At 42.3% G+C, this 27,516-nt stretch overlaps 1 protein-coding gene and 1 long non-coding RNA gene across 2 annotated transcripts in view; one reads left to right on the top strand and one right to left on the bottom strand.

The window, feature by feature from the left end:
* The window catches only part of PRKCH (protein kinase C eta), a 256,636-nt gene that overhangs the window by 199,508 nt on the left and 29,612 nt on the right, over positions 1–27,516 (bottom strand). The window lies entirely within an intron of this gene.
* On the top strand, positions 6–21,366 carry LOC123480450 (uncharacterized). The gene is made up of 3 exons (XR_006656463.2): positions 6–136; positions 471–668; positions 21,029–21,366. It is a non-coding gene; the product is annotated as an uncharacterized lncRNA (long non-coding RNA).

Raw genomic sequence — 27,516 nt, 5'->3', positions numbered from 1 at the left:
CCAGCCCCGCGTGGGGTCAGTGGCCGGGCGCGCTCAGCCCCGCAGTCCCACGTCGGCCCCCTCGCCCGCCCTGCTCTGCGCGCGCTCCGCGCCGTGCGGGGTCTGTTGGTGCCCTGCCGGCTGGAGGCTACCCCAGGTGAAGGCCGAAAAGGGAAGAGCCCGGGGCCGAGCGCGAGCAAACACCTGGGCGCGGGAGAAGGGTGCGGGTCGGGCTGGAAGGCAGGGAGGAGAAGGCGGACTGAGGGAACCCGAGAGGCGAGGTCGCCCGCGCCCTCCCTCCCACCCTGGAAGGTGGGCTGGCGACTCTGCCAGGCCATGTGAGAGGCCCTGGCTGGAGGTGGGCTCCCGGCGGGGAGTTTCCTTTTCCTAATCTTTACAGGATGGCTCATCCTGGGTTCAACTCAGGCCCATCCTGTTTGTGCGCCTTTCCTGCAGAGAGTAATTACACGTTTTTTGTTTTTTTTTAATAGGCCAGTAGTAATGATGGAAATCCTGTCCGCCTCCTTCCTCCGAGAGGTGTGTCTTGTTGCACAAAGAGCAGGAAAGGTTGGTTCTGAAGACAGACATGGCCAGGACGTAATAAGTCTCTTCCTTTACGAGGCGGTTTCTGTCCACCCAGCCCTGCACTAAGGCAGGAGACATTCACACACGCTCCATCCCTGATACAGGTGCGCCAAAGAAATCACCTCTCCAAAGAACACCTGGGTTGTCGCTGTGTTTGTGAGCCCGAGTGTTTCTTCTCTCCCGTGGCCCCACAGTCTCTGTCTACTCTGCTCTATGCAGACCTTGCAGATCTTCCGCCCTGAGGGCCAGCCACAACCAATTTGTCTCACCTAAAGCCTAGCCTATTCTTAAGGTGCTTCATTACATTCTGTCTAGCTAATCAGATTCCCTTGGGAGCAGATTTCTAGCTCCCTTCCTCCAGTGCCCTATTGGGGCTCTCAAACTAGTAGATTCTCACAATGTCAATCCAGTGAATGGAGGCACACTGTAGAATGAAAACAAGGTAAGAACAATGGGCTGGTGGGGGAGGGCCAGTCTTAAAATACCAAAACTTCCTTAAGATAACAGGGCAGGGATGCAGCACACCACCCTAATGACACCTTAGCTTTAGGCAGAGCTTGTAAAGCAAGCTCCCAAACATCCAGGGGGCTTGGCTCTTGCGCTCCAAGGGAAGGGGTCAAGGAGAGAACTTGGGTCAACTCCGTCACCCTCACCTCCAAAGAGCGGGACTCTAGCTTTAAGAACCACTGAAGGATTCAGTGCTGTTGGGCTTTGGCACTGAAAGAAGACATCCCCCAAATGGTAGGCAGCGGCATGGCTGCCCTGGCGTTGGGAGGTGAGAGACACAGGTCTATTAGCACCAGGCACAAGTGGGCGGGCCGTGGTGACACAGCAGGGAGCAGGACAGCCATGGTGCCTGCCCTCCAGGGGCTTGCAGTCCCACAAGACGGAGAAACAACAAATACATCACACCTGTGGAGGGGCAGCGAAGGAAAAGCCTACAATGTGATGGGACAAAGGATCCTGGAGGGGGTGGGCAGGGAAGGGCCCCTGAAGAAGCACATAGAAGGTTCAACTTATTCAGGGTTCCTGAGGAAAGGGACAGTTTGACCTGTTTGGGGAACAGGGAGGACCTCATGTGGCTGGAGCCAAGAAAGGTAACAGGAGAGTGCTTGAAACGAGCCTGAAAAGGTGGGTCAGGGTCCAAGGCTGACCAGACTGGTACATCATGAGAAAGTCTTTGGACACTGTCTATGGGCCACTGAAAGCCTCTGGAGGCTGTGAGGCAGGACCAGGACAGGATGAGATTTGCGTTTTAAAGTCTCTCTCTAGGGCTGTGTGGAAAATGGATTGGAAAGAACTAGCAGGGGTGTGGGGAGAAGAGAAGATGGTGACTGGAACTCAGGTGGTGGGGATGGAGATTAAGATAAGTATATGATGTAAGAGGTGTTTGGGAGGTGGAATTGACAGATCCTGGTGATGGGTTGCATGGAGGGAATGAGGAAGAGAAAAGCATCGAGGAAGACTTGCAGGAATCCAGCCTGAGCAACTGTGTGGATTAGGGAGCCATTCAAGATTAGGAAACACCAGAAGAAGAGCAGATTTGTGGAGGGGGATGAAGAGTTCACTTCCAAACATGTCAAGTTTGATATATCTTTAATACATTTAAATGGAAATCTAAAGTGGGCAATTGGCTCTGTGGCTGTGAAGCTCAGAGGTGCATTCTGAGCTAAAGACATAAATTGAGGAGCCATCAGTATATAGATCGCAGTGGAAGCTAGAACAGTGGATGAGATCTCTGTTACAGGAGAAGACAGGAAGAGTATAGCATGCAAAAAGAAGGGGCCTAGGGAAGAGCTCTGCAGAAACTCTTAACATTTATTGATGGAGGGGAGATAGGCAAGGGAGTTGAGAATGAGCAGCCGGGGAGGTGAGAGAAAAACTAGGAGGATGTGGTGTCCAGTGTGGGGACCGGAGCCTGTTTGGAGTAGGTTAAGGTGGAAAATAAGTGGAGAGAGTAGACAATCTCTAAGCGGTTTGGCTGGAATGGGGAGGAAGATGGAATCACTGAATATAGCACTTTTTTTAGTATGGGTGAGCAATACAAGAGGAGAGAAATCATACAGTTCTGAGATGGTGGGAGAGAATGCCAGCTAAGGCACAGATGAAGAAATGGGCCTCAGTTTAAAAGTAACATCTATGTGTGTGGTTCTCAGTCCACTGTCTAAAGCTGCCATCATACAACCAGGGGCAGTGGTCACCAGCAGCCACAACTTCCAGATTTCCAGCTTCATGGCCTCAGGAGAATGCAGATTTGCTCTACCAGCGTTGTTAATCTGGGGGAAGATTCTGATTGTCCCCAGGCTATGTCATTAATCATTAGGTGGCTCCTGAGGGACACTGGGCAGGTAGTGGAGAGCACGCAGTTCAAGGTTCCTGTAGGAACAGTCTGCCAATACAAACCTCACCTGTGTTAACAGCTTTTATTCAGAGCTGGTCTTGACTTTTAAGGAAGGCAGCAGAGCAAGATGTTTCCTCTCTATGTACATCCCAGCTGGTATATAGAGCATACTTGCATACTTGTATTGCCTGTTTTACAGTCTGTAGTATAGGTCCTTTGTAGACTAGAGGGGTTTTTTTCCTTATCACTATTACTTTTTCTTCTTTTAGTGGCACCATAACTTTGGACTTCTCCATATACAATTCTAGTACAAATTCTAGATGCTTTTCTGATCAATTGCTTGATTGATTAAATCGCTGCTGTTTTTCTCAGTTTAAAAAAAATTTTTTTTTATTGATTGGTTTTAGAAAGAGAAGAGAGAAAGAGAGAAACACACTGATTTTTTGTTCCATTTATTTAGGCATTCATTGGTTGATTCTTGTATGTTCCCTGACCAGAGATCAAACCCACAACCTTGGCATATTGGGACAATGCTTTAACCAACTGAACTACCCAGCCTGGACTATTTTTCTCATTTCTTAAGGAACATTTTATACGACCTCGATTCCAGTTTAAAATAGAATTAGAGAATTTAGAGACTAACACAGCCAGGTCAAAAAAATTACCCCATGTTACTATGAAATGGCACAGCCTTTGGAGGGCATTTGACAGCATACATCAAAAGCTGCAAAGTGAGCAATCAGTTCTTTGCCTGAAAAGGTCCAGCGAAAGTGGAATGACTAAGTAAGTTATAGAATAGCAACTCAATGAAATCCTAGATAGTTGTTAAAATGACATATGGCAAACAACATAGAAGAAAACAATAGTCAATAACATTATATAGAAATCTAAAGTAAGACGTAAATATGCTAAGCAGTACCTAAAATATGAATACAAGGGGATAAAGGTTGGAATGCAACACAGATAAGTGAAAACAGTTCTTAGAGTACTGGACTTACAGATAATAAACATACTTATTTAAGTGAGCTCGGAAGAGAAAATAATTCATATAATGCATTTGATCCATTGCCCAGCACATGCTACACTTCAGCTGTTACCTGGCCATCATATTATCATTTACTGAGCATCCACCAGCACTGTAACAAGGCACTTGACTAACATTACTTCATCTGATCCTCATGAGAACCATTGAGGTAAGTGTTACTATTTCTATTTTACAAAGGTCAGAAATGTTGAGTGAATTGGATCACATAATTAATACATGGTACACAGTAAGGCTGAGATTTGACCCATTTTTTAAATGCATGCCTAAGCCCACCCAGAATGGTTCTAATGCATAGCAGGCTAGCAAACTGCTGCTGTGCACTGAGATCAAGGAGGAAGATTGAGATTCTCAGCCAGCAGGGGAGAATGGGATGCAGGGCAGGAGGTATAACTGTTCCTTATCTATTTCTGAATATTCAAAGATATATATATATAATGGTATATGTATAAAGGTGTGAGTAATGTGGCAAAAGTAAGCCACCATGTTCTATTTATAGATGTTCCAAAAAGAACAGAGAGGTAAGATATTTCACAAATACACTAGCATTTCTCAGAATGGAAGGAAGATACTAAGTCTCATATTGAAAAAGACAATTAGGCAGAATGAATAAAAAAGACCCATGCCTAGACCTATCATTATGACGTTTCTAAACACTCAGATAAAGGGAAGATCTTCAAGAACCTGGTGGAAGAAACAGAAGCAAAGTCGGGGGTGGGAGGTGGAAGAGATGTGAGGTAAGATCAGAGCAGTAAGGTCTTCAGTGAGCTGAAGGCTGCTGATGCACCAGTCAGCGTGTCAATGAATGAACAGCGCATAATGAGAGAGGGAATGAGGGAAGGAAGTCTGAAGGGGAGAAGTCCTAACACGGTGGGCAGACTGGACAGGCAGAGCTTCTCAGACTTCCTCAAAACAAGGGCCTTAACGATTTGTCTCAGAGCCCACTTAAGTAAGACGGATTCCAGGGATTGCGATGAGCACAGAGGCGCCAGAGTAAAAGCAATACCCTGTAAAAAGCAGTCAAGTGGGCAACGGTTCGCACTGACAACTGCCCAGACGTAGCCTGATGATCAAGAGCCACAACTCCATAAAGCATTTCTGCCATTGTTTACTAACAGGAAAATTGAGCGACACTAAACATTTTATATGTGTAAAGAGAACAAACACCAACCTTGACCATGACTGTTTGATTTTCTGACGTAACTCATCTACTTCAATCGACCCGTGTTAGAATACTTTCATTTGAATCTTTTACATTATGTAAGTCCCTTTCCTAGTAATGTGGACACCTGGGAAACCTCACAGACATTCTATGAAGAAACAGATTTATAAATGTCCTCGGCCTGAACTACGGTTTTGTGGACTAAAGAGAAAAGGCATACCTCACAGTAAAAGATGACATAAATAGTTTAGGAAGGCCAAAACTCATTGCCTTTAGTCATCCCAAACATGTCTTGGCATCCACTTCCGTAATAACAGCTTACAGTAGCATGTCACCAGATGAGGCAGAAGTGTCTTTTCAAACTAAAATAGTTTATAAACCTTTAATTCTGAAGGCAGAACTTAATATACCTCCCCATTTTTAATATTTCTCTTGGCATTTAAAAAAAGTGATGTAGTGATAGAAGCAAGTCATAGGGTTTAAAATAGTAACCATTTTCTCTAAACCTATTATTAATATAGCTAATGATCAGGTTGTTCCATTAACTTGTCTCATTTGGTTCTAGTTCATTAATAAGTGGAATGGTTATTAACTATGAGTAGCAACCAAGTTATTAGATTTTATGGCTTGCGTAAGAAACCTGTAAGAGGAGAATGATTATTTTGCTCTAGCAGCATCTTTCCCTCACCCTTCACTGGGTTTTCTCCACTTCTCGTTGATGGCATTCTCTGGTTCACTCAGTGGCCAGTCTAATCAGCCATTCCATTCTGGTCACTGAGCATCACACACACACTGAAGTTCTCTGGCATTGTCTTTGGGTCATTTGTAAAACCCTCTACACATTCTTCCAGCCTTTGAATTGAATAGTTTGATAAGTAATAAAGCTTAATACATAAAATGGTTTTCATCAATTCAATGATCTTAATAGAAAGAGCATTCGGGCCTTCTAGGCTATGCTTTTCCCCAGCCGTACACAGGGTGAGGGTGGGGGTGGGGCAGGGAAGCTCCAGTCGAAACAGAATATTTTACCAGAATGTAGCTATTAACTGTTGACTATAGTAGCCATTATAGACTTTCCCAATATATTATTAGTGAAAATGCAGGCTCTCAATCTGCAGCTCAGCAGGGTCCTGTTAAATTGCATGTGTATAAATTTGCAAGCATATATGCCTAAATGTGAACAGCGGTCATCACAGGTCATGGATTACAGTGCAGAGTCCAGCTGGCGTAGAGGTTGAAAATGGGACTCTGGAGCCAGACTGCCTCCATGCAGATTCTATCTCTGCCTCTACCCAAATCCTATCTCCCAAGCTGTGTGACATTAGGCTCTACCTTCCCCTTCCTGTGCCTCACTTTTCTCATCTATAAAGTGGGTTACTATGGGCTTTATAGAAGTTATTTGTAAAGCACTTGGGACAGTCAGTGCCTTGCCCATTGTAAGCAACTGTACAAATGTTTATTATTATGAGTGGCCTTTTCCTCTTTCCATTCACTGGTAATTTGTGATTTTTTTCCTATCACGAAATTTTTAGCAGTCTAATAAAGTTTTCTTAGCTAACTGCACACCAAATCGCAGATAAGTTAGACTTTAACCCTTTTAAATTGTAATCATTTCCTGTCATCTTTCTGGTAAAACTTGAACGTTTTCTGATTCTTGGAAATGAAAAAGCAGTTTGGTCCCTGTTGCCAAGAGCCTATGGTTCATAATAAGGAAGCATTAAAAAGACCTTTGTCCTTGAAATCCCAGGAATTAAATGTAAAATTTTCACATCAACCGCAATCATCTTTCTCAAGCAAGGGGAAAAATTTAACTTTCTGCAAAACTGATCAAGACATAGCCTGCCTTAAAATCCCCCAAATGTCTTCCCCTTTTCCCTTTTTAGAACTCTTAATTGAGACATTTGTTTTGAACACAGAAAGTTAGCAAATACTTGTCCTAGATGCTACAAGAGCAAAGGAGATAAATCAAGGTACTGCTTATTTTCCATACTAACTTAATGAAGTCCTATTATATAGTCAATACAATTTCAGCTCTAGAAGCCAACAAGTGATAAAAGGGCAATTCAGATTGTCCACCATGACCTTTGGAATACAGTGGGAAGTCGGAAGGCCCAGAAACTGGTATTTTTTTCCTGGCTGGTGTAGCTCAGTGGATTGAGTGTGGGCTGTGAAACAAAGGGTCACTGGTTCGATTCCCTGGGTTGTGCGCCAGGTCCCCAGTATGGGGGGTGCGAGAGGCAACCACACATTGATATTTCTCTCCCTCTCTCTCCTTCTCCTACCCTCTCTCTAAAAATGAATAAATAAAATCTTTAAAAAATAATAAAAATTAAAAATTAAAAAAGAAATTGGTATTTTTTACAAAGTTTAACAAGCCCAGGTGATTGCTGCGCCCTCAGGTTTAAGAAGCCCGGGCATAAGAGACAGTAGTGTGGTGGGCAGCTAGATAGGCCAGACGCAGAGCCCCAGGTGTGTAGCAAAGAGCAAAACTACAAGCCCTTGCATGCCCATGCCCTTAAGCATTAACCCCTGGAGATGACATCTAGGCCTCAGCTTTGTTTCGGCTCCAGGCCCAGAAAAGCAGCAAAACCAGGTGGAGCAAATGGCTGACATCAGGACCAGCTGCAAAGACCAATGACCTCCTGTGCTGGTGCCAACCAAACAGTAGAGACCATGCCCTGAAAAGACATACCTGGAAAGCTGATGAATGTTCTCTTGGGATCCTCCCCCTGCGACCTCCAGAGAAAAGCCCTCCCTCTTGGCTCTAAATTCTTCTCTTAGCCAGAACTCAAAAACCAACTCAAAGGTTGCTGAACTGAAGCTAATGCCTGGTGCAGTTTTTCTACCTCTAACAATAGCATTCACAGAGTTGGGTTTGCATTCTCCAAAACGCTAGATGACCTCAGATAAGTCACACAATTGCACAGAATTAAAGAGAAACCAACTTTAAAGCACATTGCAAAGTCCTAGAACTCTGTATACATGCTATCTGTTCTGCCTCACCCTGGGGCTCACTTTCCTTTACTCACTACCCCATCCTTGCTGCCTCACACTCTATGCCTTGTGCATCTCTGGTGTGAGGGACTGGTGCCCAAGACCAGGGCCTAACCCATCACCATGCAGGGGCTCGACCTCAACACCTGCAGCAGAGACCCTTCCAATCAGAAGCAGAATTGACACATTCTCTTAGATCAAATACAACCACTCAAATTGAGATTCTAAATACAGAGGAAAACTTGAAAAAAATAACACCAATAACAAGAAAACAAAAGTGAGACCTGGCAGGTATAACAAATAAGGAGAAAATAAGCTCATTGGCTACATGGGTTTGGATATACAAAACCCACATATAACACTAAGATGAAACTTGGGCTTGATGCAGGAGAAAGGAAGCCCACAAAGGAATTTTACACATTTCCCCGAGTTACTCATTTTTTTTTTAAGAGTCCAAACAACTGAAATCAGGAAACACCTGTGCTTGTTAACATTAGTTAGGAAATGACTTTAAAAACTTGGACTCAGTTTGAGATAACTGATGGCAGGCAGTGATATCATTCCAGCGACTATATTTCCATGTAAATACACAAGCTATTTCTCTGAGTTTGGGTCCACTTTTCTAATAGCAATCGGAAACTGCATGCATTATGCTTATGCGGTAACAGTTACTGTTTTTAAGTTTTAAAATTAGGCAGCACTTAGTCACATGTTTGTTTTTTGCTCCCATTTATAGTTATTCAATGATTGTTATAACTACGCAGAGATACAGCCATCATTACTTTGAAACGAAAATAAGTGAATGGGATGAACATTTGAAGATGAAAGATAAAAATCCAGCATTGTAATGAGAAGATGGATCAGAAAGTAAAAATTAAAATAGAGGAAGGATAGGCCCTTCGATCTGGAAGATGTGCTAGAGAACTCTAGACGGAAATCTTTATTTTACAGATGAGGAGTCAAAACCGTAAACTGTGCATTTCCCAGGTAGTTTTTTTACACCTTTCCTGGGTCTTCAGAATGTGGGGCTAGAGCTCCCCAGAGCAGGTTCTAGCCTCAAGGAAACTGCTGACTCAACATGTCTTATCTCTGATCAGTTTATATAAACAGCAGGATCATTTATATTGCTTTGATATGTTTTATTAAACAATAAAGTAAAACACATAAAATATGGTATAGTCAATGATTTATATCTGCCTTCTTAGAAATACAGTGTCAGGCAAATTTGCTTCTGGAATTTTCCTTTGATGTTCCAGTTCAATGATAACCAGTGGAAAAAGTTATTTTTGTTTTTTTTAAGAAAAGTACAAGTTGAATTTTGTGCCAGTGAACAACAAGATTTGCATAGATCATGTTATTGTCTTATCATTTGATTGTATCCCACTTTTTAAAATAGATTATTAGGATACACTTTGTCCTATCCAAATTTTTTAAAAGATTATATTCATTTATTTTTAGAGAGAGGGGAAGGGAGGGAGGAAGAGGGAGAGAAACATTGGTCTGTGGTTGTCCCACGTACACCCCATACTGGGGACCTGGCCCACAACCCAGGCATGTGTTCTGACTGGGAATCAAACTAGTGACCCTTTGGTTCGCAGGCCGGCACTCAATCCACTGAACAATCCACTGAGACACGCTGGCCAGGGCCCAAATTTTGTTTTGAACTCTTGTAAAATGTCTTTTCAAATGTCTGATAAATACTGTAATCAGTCTTACAGATATTAGTTTTAATTATTAATCATTGTGACTTAGAAATGTTAATTATTAAAATAGGATAATTTAGACTTCAACAAACTAACAACTATTGAGGATAGATTAAGAATACACAATAGTCATCAAGAACAGTACTCCGATACAGATAAAAAAAATCTTTAAATAAAAAAGAAAATGATTTTTTGTTTTAGTACTTTTTCAAGGTGTACACAATACACCAAAACACATATGAGTACGTGACCTTCCGGTCGTGCAGAGTGACTGGCACAGGACGTGTCTTCCCACTGCAAACAGCTACTACACTGCGGTACCCGATTTCAGGCGTTTGACAATAAACGTTGTAGGACGGTGACCCTCAAGAGAAGGGAAACACAGGAGAGCTCCACATCTTCTCAGGTTTCTCCTTGGGGACGCCAAGTGGACTATAAGAAGTGGAATCCAAGGGAGTGTGGAATTCCTGCTGAGCTAAAGAGGTGCGCACTGGCTGTAGAATGGCTGTGGGCCCTGGGACATGTAAGGCAAGGGATGAGGGAGGAAGGAACTGTGCAGAGGAAGGGAACAACGGAGACTTCATGAGAATGATCCCCTATGGCCCCGGTGCAGGATGAGATTTCATGAGGTCTAGTAGAGAATGGCTGCTATCAGTGGGAGAGCTGGGCCAAGATACCGTAGCTGTGCAGTGCTGGAAACACAATAGTATTTGCCCGGCCAAGGTGGAGAGACCTTGCTAAGCACCTCACGCATTCAACTGAAACTCCAAAGAAGCCACACCTTAGGAATAAGAAAAAGGGTCATAACTTAGTACTAAGGACAAAACTTAAATAGAGCTACCCGGATGAATAAAATAAAGCCTAAAAAGATGAAGAGGATTTTCCAATAATTTAACAGCCTCCTAAAGGAAACCTCAACACCCTGTAAAGGAAGATAATATTTATAAGCCAGACTCTCTCTAACTTCCTCTTAACAACACTGAAGAATAATTTATTATTATTTTTAATCCTCACCCAATGATATGTTTTTATTGAATTTTAGAAAGTGAGGAAGGGAGAGAGAGAAATATGAATGTGAGAGAGAAACATCAACCAGTTGCCTTCCATACATACCCCAATAGGGGGCAGAACCTCAACCTGGGTATGTGCCCTGACCGGGGATCAAACCCACTCCAACCAACTGAGCTACCCGGCCAGGGCAAGAATAATTTTAAAATATTAAACTTCTGAAGGAGAAGGGAAATGTGATTTGTCATCAAGGAAAGGAACAGTCAATAGAGGCAGAATCCAAGATGACCCAAGTGTTGGGTCCTTAACACATGAGGGCCCTTAAAACAACTATAATAATATATTTAAGGATGCACAGAAAAAGATGAATATATTGAGTAAACAGATGAGGATATCTGCAAAGAAATAAACCAAGTAGATAATTAGAAATAAAAAGTAAATGTATCATGTATGTTTGGAGTCCTGATAGGAGAAAAGAAAGACAGAATGGGGCAGCATAAAATATAAAACAATAAAAGCTGAAAATTCCTCTAATTTAGTGGAAAACACCAACCTACATATTGAAGAATCAAAAGCTTCAGGGAGAAGAAATTTAAAAAGACTATACCTAAGTACATCATAGTCATCATAGGCTAACAACCAAAGATAAAGAGTAAATGTTTAAAAAGCAAGCCTCAACTATGTGGTGTTTGTACCAGACTTGTTTTTTAAAAAAGAGTTTATTTATTTATTTTTAGAGAGATGGGAAGGGAGGGAGAAACAGAGGGAGAGAAACACCTATATGTGAGAGATACATCAACCAGTTGCCTCTTGTGTGCCCCCAACTGGGGACGTGGCCCACAACCTAGCCAAGTGTCTTGACTGGGAATCAAACCAGCGACCCTTTGATTTGCAAGCCAGCACTCAACCCACTGAACCGCAGCAGCTAGGGCTACACAAGATTCATTTTAAAGACCCACATAAGTTGAAAGTAAAAGGAAGGGGAAATACAGACCAACTACATCTAGGAAAGTTGGCATTGATATCATGTTGGCTAAACTTCAAGTCAAGAATTATCACAGTGAAAAGTAACATTTATTAATGATAAGTGATCATTCCATCATTCATTAAAATTAAAAATTTTAAATGTCTTTGTGACTAAAAAGCTTAAGTACAAGAAGCAACAGTAAGGATTAAAAGGACAAATATACAATTCATAATCATAGTTCAAGATTTTAATACCCCTCTTTGTAATGAGTAGAATTAGCCAAAAAGTGAATAAGGATTTAAATGACTTCAACAACATTATCAACTGACATTTATAGATTATCTTTCCTAGTACCTACAGAATACACATTCTTTTCAAATGCATATGGAATAAGTTATTAGTCAAAGTTCTCTGTAGAAACCAATAGGATGGATGGATGGAGTGATGGGTGGATGGATGAAGGGTGGATGGAGAATGGATGATAGATAAGTAGATAGAGAGAGAGAGAGAGAGAGAGAGATGAAAAGGGGGTTCTTTGGAAAGGTACTTCACAGGGTGATCTGATAATGAATTCCTAACTAGGCAGATCATAGTAGGTAGTCACGCCCCAGCCTTATAACTTCAGTGAAAGGTTTTAAACCAGCCCATAAATAATCTTGTTAACTATCCTGTAATCCAATCCCTGCCTTGTTTCTCCCACCTCCTGTAATCTCCCTTATGTTCCCCTTTTTAATTTCAAATTAATAAAAGAAGCTGAAAAACTGTTATTCTCTGGGGCTCTTGAGATCTTGTTTCGCAACATATGTCATCAGTTTGTCTCAAATAAACTCTTATAAAAATTATCTACAGGTTTGGCCATTTCTTAGATAGATAGATAGATAGATAGATAGATAGATGATAGAGATTTAGTATAAGACATTGGTTCATGTGATTACAGAGGCTGAGAAGTCTCATGATCTGCTGTCTGCAAGATGGACACACAAAAATCCAGCAGTGTCCTTCAAGGCCCTGAGAGCCAGGGAGCTGATGGTGTGTAGGCTGCAGTTCAAGTGTGAAGGCCTGAGGACAGGAGCCCCAAGGACAGGAGAAGATCGATATCCCACCTCAAGTAGTCAGGCAGACAGTGAATTCAACCTACCTCTGCCTTTTTGTTCTATGTGGGCCACCATCCAAGGTTTGGGTGATGCCTACCCACACTGGGGATTACTCAGGTCACCAGTTTAAATGCTAATCTCATCAAGAAACATACCCACACAACATAACCCTAAATAACATATAAGTCAAAGAAAAACATCACAGGGAATTTAGAAGATACTTTAACCTGAATTATTAAAACAAAAAAACAAAAAAAAGTCAAAACTTGTAAAATAAAAATTTTAAAAATACTAAAGTTGAAAGGAATAGCCATAAAAACAAAACCAGGCCTACACCCCCAAATCAGGTGAAAACCTTATCCTGTCTTAACCACCATTTGCTGCATGAGCTCTGGAAGCAGGAAAATCTGTTCCTTCTATAAACATGATCAGGGAATACCTGATGAGGACATTGTCCCGGGAACAAGCTCACTATGACACCCATGCTGACTGACGTATGTGCAAAGGGCCAAGGCAGGCGTTGATGGGAAGGACTGGTGCCTTCCTGGATGATCAGGGAAGACAACTGACCTGGGTTATAAAAATGAGTAGAAGTGAACTGTGTAGACCACATCTCCCTTCATGCATGCATGCATTCATTCATTCATTCAAAAGGTAGTTATTGAGGGACTACAACATGTTAAGCACTGTCTGATGGAAATATAATGGAGAGTAAGATAGATTGGTTTATTACAGTCTGCAGGGTAGACTAACAGACTACACAGTATGATAAGGGCTCTGGTAAGCAGGGGAGCCCAGCCTATTTGCAAAAGCAGAGGGGTCTTTTCCTGGAAGCAGTGACTAGAATCATATTAGCTGATTCTAGCAGGATTATCCAGGTGATGGGGGCGGGGCAGAGAGAAAAGAATTGCAAACAGAAGAACACTGTGTGCAGCAGCTGGAGGCTGAAGAAAGCACAGTGGATCTGAGGTGCTGAAAGGCGTGTCTAAGCACAGAGTATAGAGTTCGAGGCAGAAGAAATAAGGCCAGAGAAATTAGAAGGGTACAGGGCCTTATGTTCACTTAAGGAGTTTGGACCTATCTTAAGAGAGATTAGAGGCTGTGGAGTGTTTGAAGAAGGAGGCAGACGTGTTAAGATTTCCATTCTACAAGGATCAGTCTGGCTATATTGTAAAAAAACAAACAAACAAACAAAAGAGTTGAAAGGGACCAAGACTAGGTGAAGCTTTAACTGATCATCATCCAAATGAGATGATGCAACCTATGGCCAGGATAGTGGCAGAGGGAATATCGAGTACTGGAGGATTGGGCCATAGATTGGATGTGGGGGCCATGAGAGCAAGAGAAGGTAGAACCTGACTGTCGGGTCTCTTCATGGAGTAACTGTACAGATGAAGGTGGCATCACTCCAGAGAGAACACAGATTTGGAGTTGGGCGTGTGAGTTCCATTTCAGATGACTTAAGTTTAAGACATGCATGTAGAAGAAGTAGAGATATGAGCTGCAGTGGTACAGACTGAGAAACCTCACTAAAATGTTAACTGGAGTTCTGGGTACAGGCGAGACCTTCAGGGAGATGGAAGGCCAGGACGAGCGGCCTAGACAGAGCCTGGAGTGACTGTGGCGTACAATGGGGGAGAAGGCTGCAGATAGAGGAACTTGGAGGCCAGTGGTAGAGCAGGGTCTGTGGTCTGCAATGGATAAAATCTGGGGATGAAACTGCAGGAACACCTTCCAATAGCTGGCGAACGATTGTAAAAAAGCTAGCTCCTGGGGTTGATCTCGAAGAAAGTCAATTAATTTCATTTTTTTCCAGAGCCAAGGCTAGCATTTCCAATAACTGGAAAGGAATTTGCATCCTCTTTGTAAGTACATAAATGCTTTCAGTGATAAGAACCTGGGAATGAAAAGAGTATGGCTACACTGATACGAGTTTCTCAATATTACTAGAAAATCAGTAGCATGATGCTCTGAGGGGAAGCAAAGGACTTATATTATCTCATTTGACTCAGGAGCCCCACACTCAAATCTGAGTCTAAGGCACATTATTCTTATGTCATCTAGGAAGAAACATTTTATTTATACAAGGAAAGTTTCACATGGAATTGTGGGATCATGTTCCGGATTTCTCTTTAATAAATGATAATACTGGAAAATTTTATGTCAAAAATAAGATGTTTCTATTTTCATTGAAGGACGTGACCGTTTGAACTAACGCACCATACTACTTTCTTTGCACAGCCCATTGTTAGTATTGCACGTGCTTTTCATATTTGGAATGCACAGCGCCACCTAATGGACACCAGCCATAAGATGAAAGAGAGGAAGAACAAGGATCGAAACTAAAATATGACTACTACTGCTAATAGTAGTAATGATAACAGTAAAATCAAATAAATTTCAAGTTTCAAAATTGTTTAGTCAACCAGCCTTGTGTAGAACAACTTTATCTTTTCCCTAATCATTGCTATATGATTACAAATTATTACATTGCATAGACAACTGCAGATCACATTTTAGATTTACGACAAAACTGTAACTATCAATCATATACATTCTGTAAGAATCAAAAAATCATTAGAAACATCTTGGATAAAATAATATATTCAACTAGGATAATTCTATTTTTGCCAAAAAAAAAAAAAAGTAAAATTACAGGGATTGCTAGAAAGACTTTATCTTGATTTCTGCCAGGCTAACGCAGGACCAGTCTTTTGCATGGGAAGTAATGCTTCTAAGCACTCTCCTGGCAGCCGCTCAAGACTAGTCATTATAGGCCTACTGCATGGGTCTTGGACTCGGAGAAGGAAAGTGAGGCTGCCATCAGGGTTCTGCTTTGGAAAGCCGTAGCCCATGGCATGACCCTTCCACAGCCGTCTCTGGGATCAAAGGAGTTCTCCACTCTTCACATGGACCACCCGCTCTGGGGGCATAAGTGGGAGAAGGGATGGAGGAGCGCGTCGTGCACTGTCTTAGTCAATCTCCCCCAGGAGCAGCCACGCATGCAACTTCAAGGAAAATGCCTCAAAGACTTACACTTTAGTGTGGGGGTCTCAAGTCAAATAAATCACCTTGCCTTCCAGTGCTGTGGCCTCTTCAAGGCCATATCTCTTTGATATCAACCTTTCTGAGGTGGCTTGAACCATCTGCTATAGAAATTGATGACTCCCCATAAGAATTGCTTTTAAAATATCCTGCTCTGATTGAAAAGGGATTTTTAAAAATTATGTTGTTTTATTCTTCCCTCATCAAGTAGGATATTAAAACAACTAAAACTGCTCTACATGTTATGATGTGCAAAACTGATATTTTACTGTGCAGTCTTTCCCACCTGCCTTTAAGTTCCTTGGGGGATGAAGATCACATGTTGCTTTATGCACAATGCAAATGTTTCTGAATTATCTTCCAGGTTTACCAGAAAGCAGGGGGGATTTCAGTGATGTAAAAGCCACTAAAAAGAAGCAACAGGTTTGAACAACACAATTAAAACATTAAGTTACTTATCGGCGAGTTATTACTTTACGTGGATGACTGTCGTAAATTGACAGCAACGTCAACACTAAGCCATTACTCTCTTTGCTTTCTTCCTGGACTCAGGTTAAAAGCCTAAAATGTGCTAGAAAGGAAGAAGAAAGAGGCTTGATGAGGAATGACTGACCTGTGGATGAGGTTGAGATCCCTGGGCTAGATCTGTGGAGACCAACATATCATTTATTCGGCTTTACCATGAATGGGGCACTGGATTAGGCATCTTATGTACATTACTCCATTTATGCCTCATCACCACCCATAAAGATAGATTTTTTTAAATTATTGATTTTAGAAAGAGAGTGGTAGAGGGGGGGTGTGTGGGGGGAGAGACAGAGAGACAGAAAGAAAGAGAGAGAGAGAGAGAGAGAGAGAGAGAGAGAGAGAGAGAGAGATTGATTTGTTGTTCCACTCATTTATGCATCATTGGTTGATTCTTATTTGTGCCCCGACCAGAGGCGGATCCTACAACCCTGGCGTATCAAGACGACGTTCTAACTGACTGAGCCGCCCAGCCAGGGCAAGATAGATGCTAATATCTCAGAAGAGTAATTTTTTTGAAGCTTAGGTTTGTTGTTAAGGTCCCACAGCTACAGAGAGGCAGTCAAGTTTAGGTATACTCACAGCTAATTACGTGGCTCAGTCCTCTGGCTGGTCCAGAGACTGGCAACAGCAGCATCACCTGGTGATTTTCCCAGGGGAGATTTGTTTTTAATTGATGAGAGAAAGAGAGGGACAGACATTGATTTGTTGTTCCACTTGTCCCACTTAATTATGGATTCATTGGTTGATTCTTGTATACACTCTGACCAGGGTCAGTCCTCAACCTTGGCAATCGGAACAACGCTCTAACCCACTGAGCTACCGGGCCAGGGCCCAGAAGTGATGTTTTTTAAAACCTCTTCCAATAATTCTTTTCAACATAGTGATCTGAGAACCACTTTATCAAATCTGGAGAAAGGTATTTAGAGATATTCCATAGGACTGTTTTATTTTTATTTTTTTAAAATATATTTTATTGATTATGCTGTTACAGTTGTCCCATTTCCCCCCCTTTATTCCCCTCTACCCTGCACACCCTCTCCCACTCGCATCCCTCCCCTCCTCCATTAGTTCATGTCCATGGGTCATACATATAAGTTCTTTGGCCTCTACATTTCCTGTACTATCCTTAACCCTCCCTCCGTCTATTTTCTACCTACCATTTATGCCACTTATTCCCTGTACTTTCCCCCCATTCCCCCTCTCTCTTTTCCCACTGATAACCCTCCATGTGATCTCCATCTCTGTGATTCTGTTCCTGTTCTAGTTGTTTGCTTAGTTTGTTTTTGGTTTTGGTTTTTTTAGGTTCAGTTGTTGGTAGTTGTGAGTTTGTTGCCATTTTACTGTTCATATTTTTTATCTTCTTTTTCTTAGATAAGCCCCTTTAACATGTCATATAATAAGGGCTTGGGATGATGAACTCCTTTAACCTGACCTTATCTGGGAAGCACTTTATCTGCCCTTCCATTCTAAATGATAGCCTTGCTGGCATTAAATAAAACTCCTGGAGTTTTTACTCATTAATCACTTCTAACAGACAGCTCAAATCTTAGCTAATTTATATGTCAAAAAAAAATCTTATCCTCAGGTGTTTTGAAAACCAAGTGATTTGGTCTGCTTGATGAGTGCGTAAGCTGCGCTGGGAGAACTCTGCCACTTAATGTCAGGAGTGAGGCGTCAGGTGCATTGGTGGAAAGGACAGCCAGAGATGGGCTCTGTGACCCTTCGGAAGGGCACAATAGTGGGCTGGAGCGGGGAGTCTTGCCCTTGCTTCTGGACGGAAGACCTGGGACCAGTCCTTTATAAGCCTGGTCTTTGTTGCTGTCATCCTTACTCTCCAGCCCACTAGGTTCTGGGGCTCTGGGTGCTGCCTCTGCCTGAGATAAGGTAAAAGGGGCAAATGGGTGACCAGATGCTTCAGTGTTTGGGCCCAGCTGGCAGGCGTTCTGTGGATGTGAAGTTCTATCAGTCCTTGCAGCTGCAGTCGATCAGGCATTTTCAGGTTTTGCCCCAACAGATTCCTGTTGCCACCTTGAGAGGCTAATAAAGATTAGCTTACATTTGATTAATTTTGCAACTTCCCACTTTTACTCTCCAATCACCTGCAAGTGAATACGTACAGGTCCTTATGCATAAACACTATTCCCACAGCTCTTTGAAAAAAGGTTGAGCTATCACATGGGTTTGTGAATAGGGAAGACCCTCCGTGGTATTTTAATGAGAAATGTCTCATTGATTGGACCAGAGTTCAGTCTATTACATTTTCCCTAAATGCAACCATTTACTCTCCTCCTAATTTACTAGGTGGCCTATGTAAAGTGTATGTCACTTTCCTGCTTCTGGGACTTTGGGGCACAGGTATTCCACCATTGATCATTATTAAGCTTTGTCAACTTTGCGGAGCAATCTGATAAGAAAACTCTATGAGTGCCACTTTTATCAATCATTTCATAATCTTTGAATTTGAGGACTGAAATTAGTTGTAGGCTGAGATGCACAAGTTCAATATCGATTCCCCCTGTCCATTCCCACCGTCAGCCCCAAGGCTTATAAGGAACCTGCACTTAATACCACCATGTTTCAAGGTCAGGAATAATAGTCCATCAGCGAATCAGATACAGTGTTTACTCCAATTACAAGGAATAGACAGATGGCCTCTCTCTAGTACAACAATGCCATAGTTTTAGAATCAAGAACCGAGAGGGCATTCATATAGATGGCTGGCCTTTTTATTAGTACCACACAGAAAACTTGGTTGCTCCAAATTCAAAACCATCAACTTCCTAGGTTTACATACGTTAGATTTTTAAACTTATGTATACCCTTCCAGTTTAAAACAAACAAACAAACAAGGTGTTCTATGAGTGATTGACTGAGATTTCTTTATGGATAAAATGGGTATTTGGTTATAAAAGATTAAAAATTTTTCAGGTTAAAATCACTGAGGCTGTACTTTGCATATCATCTTGTTAGATTAAACACCAAATTGTTTTTTAAGGAGAATCTGAGCAACGACAGTCCATTCTCAGCCCCCTGCCAAGTGCAGGGCAGTGGCCTTCTGTCCACTAAGTGTCCTTGGTAGGTACCTCAGATTTAATAAGAAGTTGTCGATCCCTCCCTAGCTTGCTTGATTATTAAAACAGATGGCTCTGGGTTTAACTGGCAGCTTAGAAGCTCTATGCTCTGGGACCTCAGCAGGATGTTTAAACTTGGAACTCACTGCTCCTCTTTAAGTATTGAAACCTTTGGAAAATGAACAATATTTGTGAAAGATTACTTGAGATACAGCAATACATCCATTCATTTAGGTCAGCAGTTTTCAAACTTCTTTTTTAACCACAGAATCCTTGTGCAAACCATGATTTTCTTAGAAACCCAAGATCAGAGAATGGGATGCTGAGAAGGGATGGGAGCTTGGAGTCCCACCATGGATGCCCCTACCCCAAGCACATCTTAAAAACCATTGCTAGCTCCTCTAACATCCATCACAGAGCACGGGAGAGAGAACACAGAGTGGCACACCCCTAATGGACCACGGGACCTCCCTAGAGTGGCTTCACTGAACTGTGCTTGGACCCGACACTGTTATGTCTCACTCTGGCTGACATTGAAAGAAACAGTCCCAGGAATTGATGGCAATATCTACTGCAAGGATATTGTTAACTTAGATTCACAACTTCTTCTCTGGGAGAACCCCAGGGAGAAAATGTTTCCTGTTCTTTGCACCAGAAATCATTTAGATTCTTCTGAGGTTTGATTTCTCCCCGATTCATCCTTCCCTTTTTGGGCTGGCCGCGGGAAAGGAAGGGAGCCTGCAGATCACCCTGAGCAAGCCACAGGATTTCGTGGCAGTTGATTTCTGAATCCACTTCTCACTCAGCTCCATTGATTTCACAAAATGTGTTCCCTTTGCTTTCATTCTTTCACTTTGAAATAAGTTTGGTATGTTGTTCCATTACATAGTTTAAAGCCAGCTCAATCCTTTTAAAAACAAGATTGTAGGTGGGCTCTCTCTGGAGCAAGCCCAGGACTTTCTTCCCTCTTAGGTGTGCATCTCCTAAACTCTAAGGGTCCCCACAAGACTTGCAACCAGGGGAGCAGTGGGCAGCAGCAGCTCATCCCAGGCTAACCCCCTGAATCTGTCTCCAAGGCCCCCTATTCTCTGACTTTCCAGTGAGCTAACAGAAGCCCCACCATGTGGACCATAGCTCACTTCTTTCCTATAACATTTCTAGAGAGCCAAAGCAACCCCACTGTGGTTCGTTTCTTTTGGATCATGTTATAGAGAGCCAAAGCAGAGCACCGCCTAGGCTCCCTCCTGTTGCTTCTTCTATCCCACGCTTTTCAGTGAGCTAAAAGCAACCCCACCTTGGCTCACTTCTGTCACTGTGACTTTTACTTCTCAGTGAATTCACACAGCCCAGCGTGGCTCACTTCTTTCCTATAACATTTCTAAGCAGCCAAAGCAGACTACCACCTAGGCTCTCTCCTCTTGCTTCTTCTACTCTGAGCCTTTCCTTTGTTACACTGTCTCCAGCTTTAATAAAATCACCTGGACTCATGTTGTGAAATCTTTCCTGCAGGAAGTCAAGAACCCACACACTACCGGCCCGCCCGAAGCAGGAACACTCCGGGCCTGGCACCTTTCCTGTGACATGTGAACTGCTGCAGCTGAGAGATCTGTGACAAAAAGCCAGCATGAGACTCCCGGAACCCTCAAGAGAACACATGATCTTGCTAACTATCCTGTAATCCAACCCTGGCCTTGCTTTCTCCAACCCTTGTGTAATCTTCCTTACATTCCCTCCATAATTCCAAATGTATAAAAAATAACTATAAAACTGTCATTGTCTGGAACATCTGAGAACTTGCTTCCCCAAAATGTTGTCAGTTTGGCTCAAATAAACTCATAAAAATTCTAAATAAATAAATACATGATTATATATAAGTAACCTAATTCTTATTAATAACATCGACCAACTCAAGCCATGTGAAAAGTGAGCAGGCTGGAATGCTGACGGGCTAGATCCTGAGAGGATCCCAAAACTGAAATTTTAAACACAACCATTGCAAATTCAGATTTACTATTTGTAGAGAAAAGTCAGGGCCCCCTGAAACCCTCCGGGTTGAATATTAACAAGTCATATTGATCAGCACACATGACAAGCACAGGGTGTTGGGCCAAGTATCTCAACATTTGAATCGGTGACCCAGAAAATGGAATTGAAAGTATGTTTACTGACGTCATCAAACAGGGAAGAGCATCTAAGCTCCTCTTTGTCAGGCACCTCAGTTTCCTAAGGCGTCAGCCCTCCCTCCCCAGTTGATGGATATTAGGACAGAGGGCTTTGCCCTTATGCAGAAAAAGATATTTATTTCATTCAATTTCAAAATCTGGTAACTTTTTGAAAATGTTTAAATGTTTAATTACTTCTGCTAATAAGTGAAGAATTATTAAAGTTTCAAATACATATTGTCACTGTGTGAGAGGGAAAGCCAGGATATACAATATATTACAGGCTTCAGGGAGGCTATTCCCCAGACCAACAGGACCAGGGAGACAGCAGGGGAGGACCCTCAACAGAGGGGCTGGTTCCATGTGCACCGCTGTGCCTTGGTGTCTCGGGCCTCCTCCAGTCCTCACTCTGGGTGTACAGCCCTCTCACCCTTCACAGTGGACAGTCCAATTCCATTGTAACTCGCTTTCTTATTTCCATTTAAGGAGCTCTTCCTTCCCCTCTACCTCAACTCTCTCACTCAACTTGTCCTCCTCATATTTTGGGTCTCCCTCCTGCCAACTCACCAAGCACAACCCCACCAACCAAACTCCATCCACACAGTTCAAGACCAGCCCCATCCTTCCTGGCTTATTCACTGTCTCTTAACCTGGCCATCCTACACCCAAAGTCAATGCCATTTCAATTGTCACCTCTATTCTATTGCCCCTTCATTGCATACTGCCCCCTACAGCTCAACTCACCTAGCTCAGCTCACAATTGGCCTCCACTGTTTTTCCTAAGTGACAGAAAAACCAACATACAGCAGCAAGGAACAGCAGAATTCCTGTCTGCCTTTTGCACTTCCAGTAAGTTCACTGAAGTTTCTTTGTATCTTCCACTAGGGGGTACCACCCCATAATTTTTGAAATGGGAAGTCTGCTGAATACAGTTCTTAATGAAAAATGAAGTCCAGGCACAGCGAATTTTTAAAAACTTTTCCCAACACATGCTGTAATTTTATGAAGCAATTTAATGTGATTCCTTTTAAATAAAAGCTGCCCCATGGGCAGAGTAATAGGCAACAATCCTGAGTAGTGTAAACTTATACAAGGGAATGCCAATTAAAAACCCTGGCTCTATTACAGTAAGGTAAATAGTCAGGCATTAAATAAAATAAATGCAAAAACTGAGTGTAGCCAGGCAAGCGAAGTGGGTTTTACTTCAGCAAGAGAAATGGACATGCTAAACAAATGTTGGCTTCAAAACAAAAGCTTTTCTTAAACAAAAAATAAGGCAACTCAGACACTCTGGGACTCCACATGAGTGGGAGAGAATTCCTTATCTTCGGGGTATAAGAGAAGGCCTGCAACACTAAAAGCTTGTTCAAGTCTTTTGGGTTCATTTAAGAGAAAATGTGCCCAGGCATTACAGTGCAGTGATGGAAAACACAGGGTGCTGGAATTAAGCTGATCTCAGACCCTCTGATCTCCTGCTTACCTCCAGGAGAACTTGGCCAGCCTCCCTTTCCTCCGCCTAAATCTTAGTTCTGCATCAGTTCAATAGTAGGATGATAGTATCTACCACTAAGGTTTGTGGTGTGCACTAGATGAGATAATGACCGTAATAAAGTGCTGACAGCGGGGCCCGCAGTGGTTCTCAGTGAATGCTGTTTAGTCAATGAGACAATGGAAGGAAGACCTTGAGATGACTGGGAACAAAATATTTGCAATAAAAGAGATATTCACTAACATTTTAGAAAACATACTCGTTCAGATAAGCAATCAGGAGACCAGAAAAGTTAAGCATTCTGACCAACGTCACAGTTATTTCCTGACAAACGCTAGAGTTGAACTTGGACTTCCTTGATGTCAGGCAGCATTCTTTCCCCTATCCAGCACTGCTTCTCCTAGTATTTCGTGGTCTATTAGCACGGACTAAATATACTCTGTGGTTAACAGCTGATTTTGTTGGCAAAGTTTTGGTGAACGCAGCAAAGTATACATTGTTGTGGCAATGTCAAGGACTCCAGCAGTGCGCATCTTTAAGAAGTTAAACTTTTAAGCCCCTTTCCTACTTTTAGAGATTTATCCCAAGGAAATATAGTTGCCTCTTGAACAAGATGGATTTAAACTGTGCAGGTCCACTTATCTATAGATCCTTTTCAAATGTCCTAGAAAATTCTTTTTGAGATTTCCTTACTGCTGTGAAGCAATCCTACCAATGACACTAGGCCACTCAAAGCAATCATATTGCTGCTTCCTCATTAGCAGTGATGAGTTGTGATATCTATAAATGAACACCAACTTCTTTGCCACCTTACCTTTTCCTTTTCGATGTGTAGTGTTAACAACATGTATAACATCTACGGTGTTTTGGATCATATAAGACAACATTGAGGTAGGTACGGACGGCTGATGCCTCTCACGAACAGATGGCGCACACTCATGGTGACAATACGTACAGTACAGTAGTGCAAGTGTGCTTTTCCTCCTTATGACTTTCTTAACAACATTTCCTTTCCTGTAGCTTAATTTATTGTAAGAATACAGCAGAATACATATAATGTACAACATGCGTGTTAGTTAACTGTCTGTGTTATAAGTAAGGCTTCTGGTCAACAGTAGACTATGGGTAGTTAAGTTTTGGGGGAGTCAGGAGTTATACGTGAATTTTGGGTTGTGTCAGAGTCAGCACTCTTAACCTCCATGTTGTTCAAGGGCCAGCTGTAATAGGAAAGAAAGGGTTACATGCAAACAGATGGCCACTACAACATTCTCTGGAATACAGAAAAACTGGAAATAATCTACGTGCCCACCAAGAGGAGAGTATTTAAATATGGTAGATCCATGAATTTTAGAACCATTAAAAAATTATGAAACCACAAAGAAACAGGAAAAATATTTTATTCTTCATCTCATTCTAAAAGGAGGTCATTTCACAAGAATGACAATTGTATTTTATCATAATTACAGCCAATTAAAAAATTAAATACTTACATAGATAAAATCCAGAAGATAAAATGAAAAAATGAAGTCATTTTAGGAATGTTCGGCTTGGGAATGCCTTTTTCTTTCACTTTGAATTCTCTTTATAATAAAAAGATGCAATAAGAAACTGTTTAGAATGAACTCCTTTCTTTACTTTGTTGGTACTGAAAAAAGTTTAAATGATCTGACATCATGATAATATGTATAGCCAATGAAAGACACAAGGTCAGAACCCTCGTTGGACAATGAACTCTGAGGGATACACCGGTGTATATCAGTCCTTGACTACTCAGAACTCAGGAGCTAGTAGAGAAAGTGTGGGATATACATGGCATATGTCAGCACTGCTCCACCTCCAAAACCTTTAACATCCCATCGCATCCCAGCACTTTTTCCCTCCCAGCTTTCATGCCACCTGCTCCTTAACATCATTAGCACTGTCAGTCGACTGGTCCTCACACCTTCTCTTGATCTGTCAGCTTGGTTTCATTTTCTTTGTCATTCAACCAAGGCCTATCATTTCAGCCACCCCCTCCCCAAGAGCCACAACATCTTGAACATTCATCTTCTTAATTCACCTGCCCTGAAAGCTCCCATCTACTGGCCAAAGCTAATCATTTGCCATCTCATAGCCTGGGGTGCAGGAATCCCCTGGACAAAACCACCCACATCCCTCCGTGTGTCCCTGGCCAGATCCCTGTCTCCCTCCCTGCAGTCTTCCCTATACCTCATCCTTGCCTTTCCTTTCCCTCCCCCAAAGCCTTTTACTGCACAGAAATTCTTAAATGAAAACTTTCTTTCCTTGAGCCAAGCCCAAAGCCCAGTGCATTCCGCATCCATCCTTACTCCTTGCCCTCCACTTTCAGAGGTGAGGTGAGCTGTACCTGTTCTCTGGATCCAAACCCTCTGGCCTGCTCTGGCCTTTGTACCATCCACGAACATGTCACCCCTATCTTCAACTCTGCCTCAACTATTACCTTTTTCCCTCAGAATAAAAACACCTGTCTGCTATCTTATAAGGAAGCTTTTTCTTTAGGACACATATTTTTCCAGATAATTACCATTTGCCTTTCTCCCCCCCTTCCACATACTTCAAAAACATGTCCTACCTTGGTTATCTCCACCTGATACAGCCTGACTCCTCCAACCTCTCCCCCAAACTGTTCCCACAGAAGTCCAACCCAAGGTTCCTTTTCATTTCTTATCTCACTTTGAACCCTCGGCTCTGTTTCATCCTGTTGACCATCCCTGTGTTCACATAATTCTCTTTTGGTTTCTCAGATACTCTGTTGTTACCTTAGTTAACAGGGTGAACAAACTTCAGGCCACCCAGGCAGGGGGAGAGCTGGACAGGCCCTCAAGAGGAGAGCTTGAGGTGGGCTCTTCCTAGAGCACGCCCATACCTTTCTTCCCTCTCAAGTGGGCATCTTTTTTCTCCTAAACTCTAAGGGTCCCCATGGGACTTGCAACCAGGGGAGCAGTGAGCAGCAGCAGCTCATCCCGAGCTTACCCACTGAACCTTCTCCAAGGCCCCCTTTTCCACTGACCCTCCAGTGAGCCAGAGCAGCCCCACCTTGGCTCACTTCTGTCACTGTGACTTTTACTTCTCAGTGAATTCACACAGCCCAGCGTGGCTCACTTCTTTCCTATAATATTTCTGAGCAGCCAAAGCAGGCCATCACCTAGGCTTTCTCTTTTTGCTTCTTCTACCCTAAGCCTTTCCTTTGTTTCACTGTCCCCAGCTTTAATAAATGTACTCTCAAAATAAAATAAAAAATAGAAAATAAAAAAAGGGGGGAGCTTGCACTTTGAGAAGAGTGGTGGTGTGGCAGCTGTTAGACTAAAGATCTACTAGACGAAGTTTGAGAACTGAATTCCTTCCTCAAGACTAGTTTTGTGGACTCTATGCCAAGGCAACTAATGATTCAGTGACTTAGGGTGGGTGGAACTCCATCACAACAATCAGGAGAACCGCTTATTCTTTTATCTTATTGAAAGAAGGCCAAGTGGAGACTGGATCACACTATAGGACTTGTTGACAGCGTTGGCGTTTTCCTCTCTTGGGGTATGATTAGGAGTGAGGGAGGTGGAATTCAAGTCCTCTGGTTGTCCCTTAAGAGTCTCAAATAGCTGGAACTTCTAAACTACACTCATTCCACTCAATGACATGGAATAAAATTCTCATTATTAAAATAATATTACTTTTTCCTTTTAGTGCCATTGTTGTACAGTGCAATTGGTATTTGATTACATGTTATGTATTGGCTATTCTGATTCTTTCTTACTCCTCAGTAATATGACCCCTAGCGGCCTGCAAATGCCTTGAGGTCAAGGGTCCTTTTTAATCTCACTCTCTTCTGCCTCTTCTACATAGCTTAGGCCTTTGGAAGATGCTAAAAAAAGAGAGAAAATCCAACTGTTTAATTTAGCAAGTATTTTAACTTTTTAAATTTCAAGGGGTTTTGACTCCTGAGTGCAACATATTACTCTGGGCGCATAAGTGTAATATGGAAAATATTTACATTATTTGCATTTTATGAGCTGCAGGAGAGACGGGAACACCTCAAAACCTAGGGAGGATTTTAGCACAAAGTTGAAATGGTCCGACACCCCCTCGTGTATATTGTACTGACTGAGGTGTAAAAGCCAGAATCCCAAACAATGTTCAGAGCTACTTTGGGTTCACTTTATAAGAAGTCCTGTAAATCCTGGTAGTTCCACTCCTTAGGCCAAACACTCCCAACATCCTTCCTGTGGACGGCAGCTAGGTCTTTGGGGAACTTGGATCAGGGCGTCTACAAATAATCAGAAGAATAATCTGAAGAGAAAAGAGAAATCACATATAGTCCAGTGAGTTTTTCTCCC

This window comes from Desmodus rotundus, chromosome 7 (assembly GCF_022682495.2).
Source record: "Desmodus rotundus isolate HL8 chromosome 7, HLdesRot8A.1, whole genome shotgun sequence".
In the NCBI taxonomy this organism is placed as follows: domain Eukaryota; kingdom Metazoa; phylum Chordata; class Mammalia; order Chiroptera; family Phyllostomidae; genus Desmodus; species Desmodus rotundus.
Note: the sequence above shows the minus strand (reverse complement) of the source record. Positions and strands in the feature narration are given on the sequence as shown.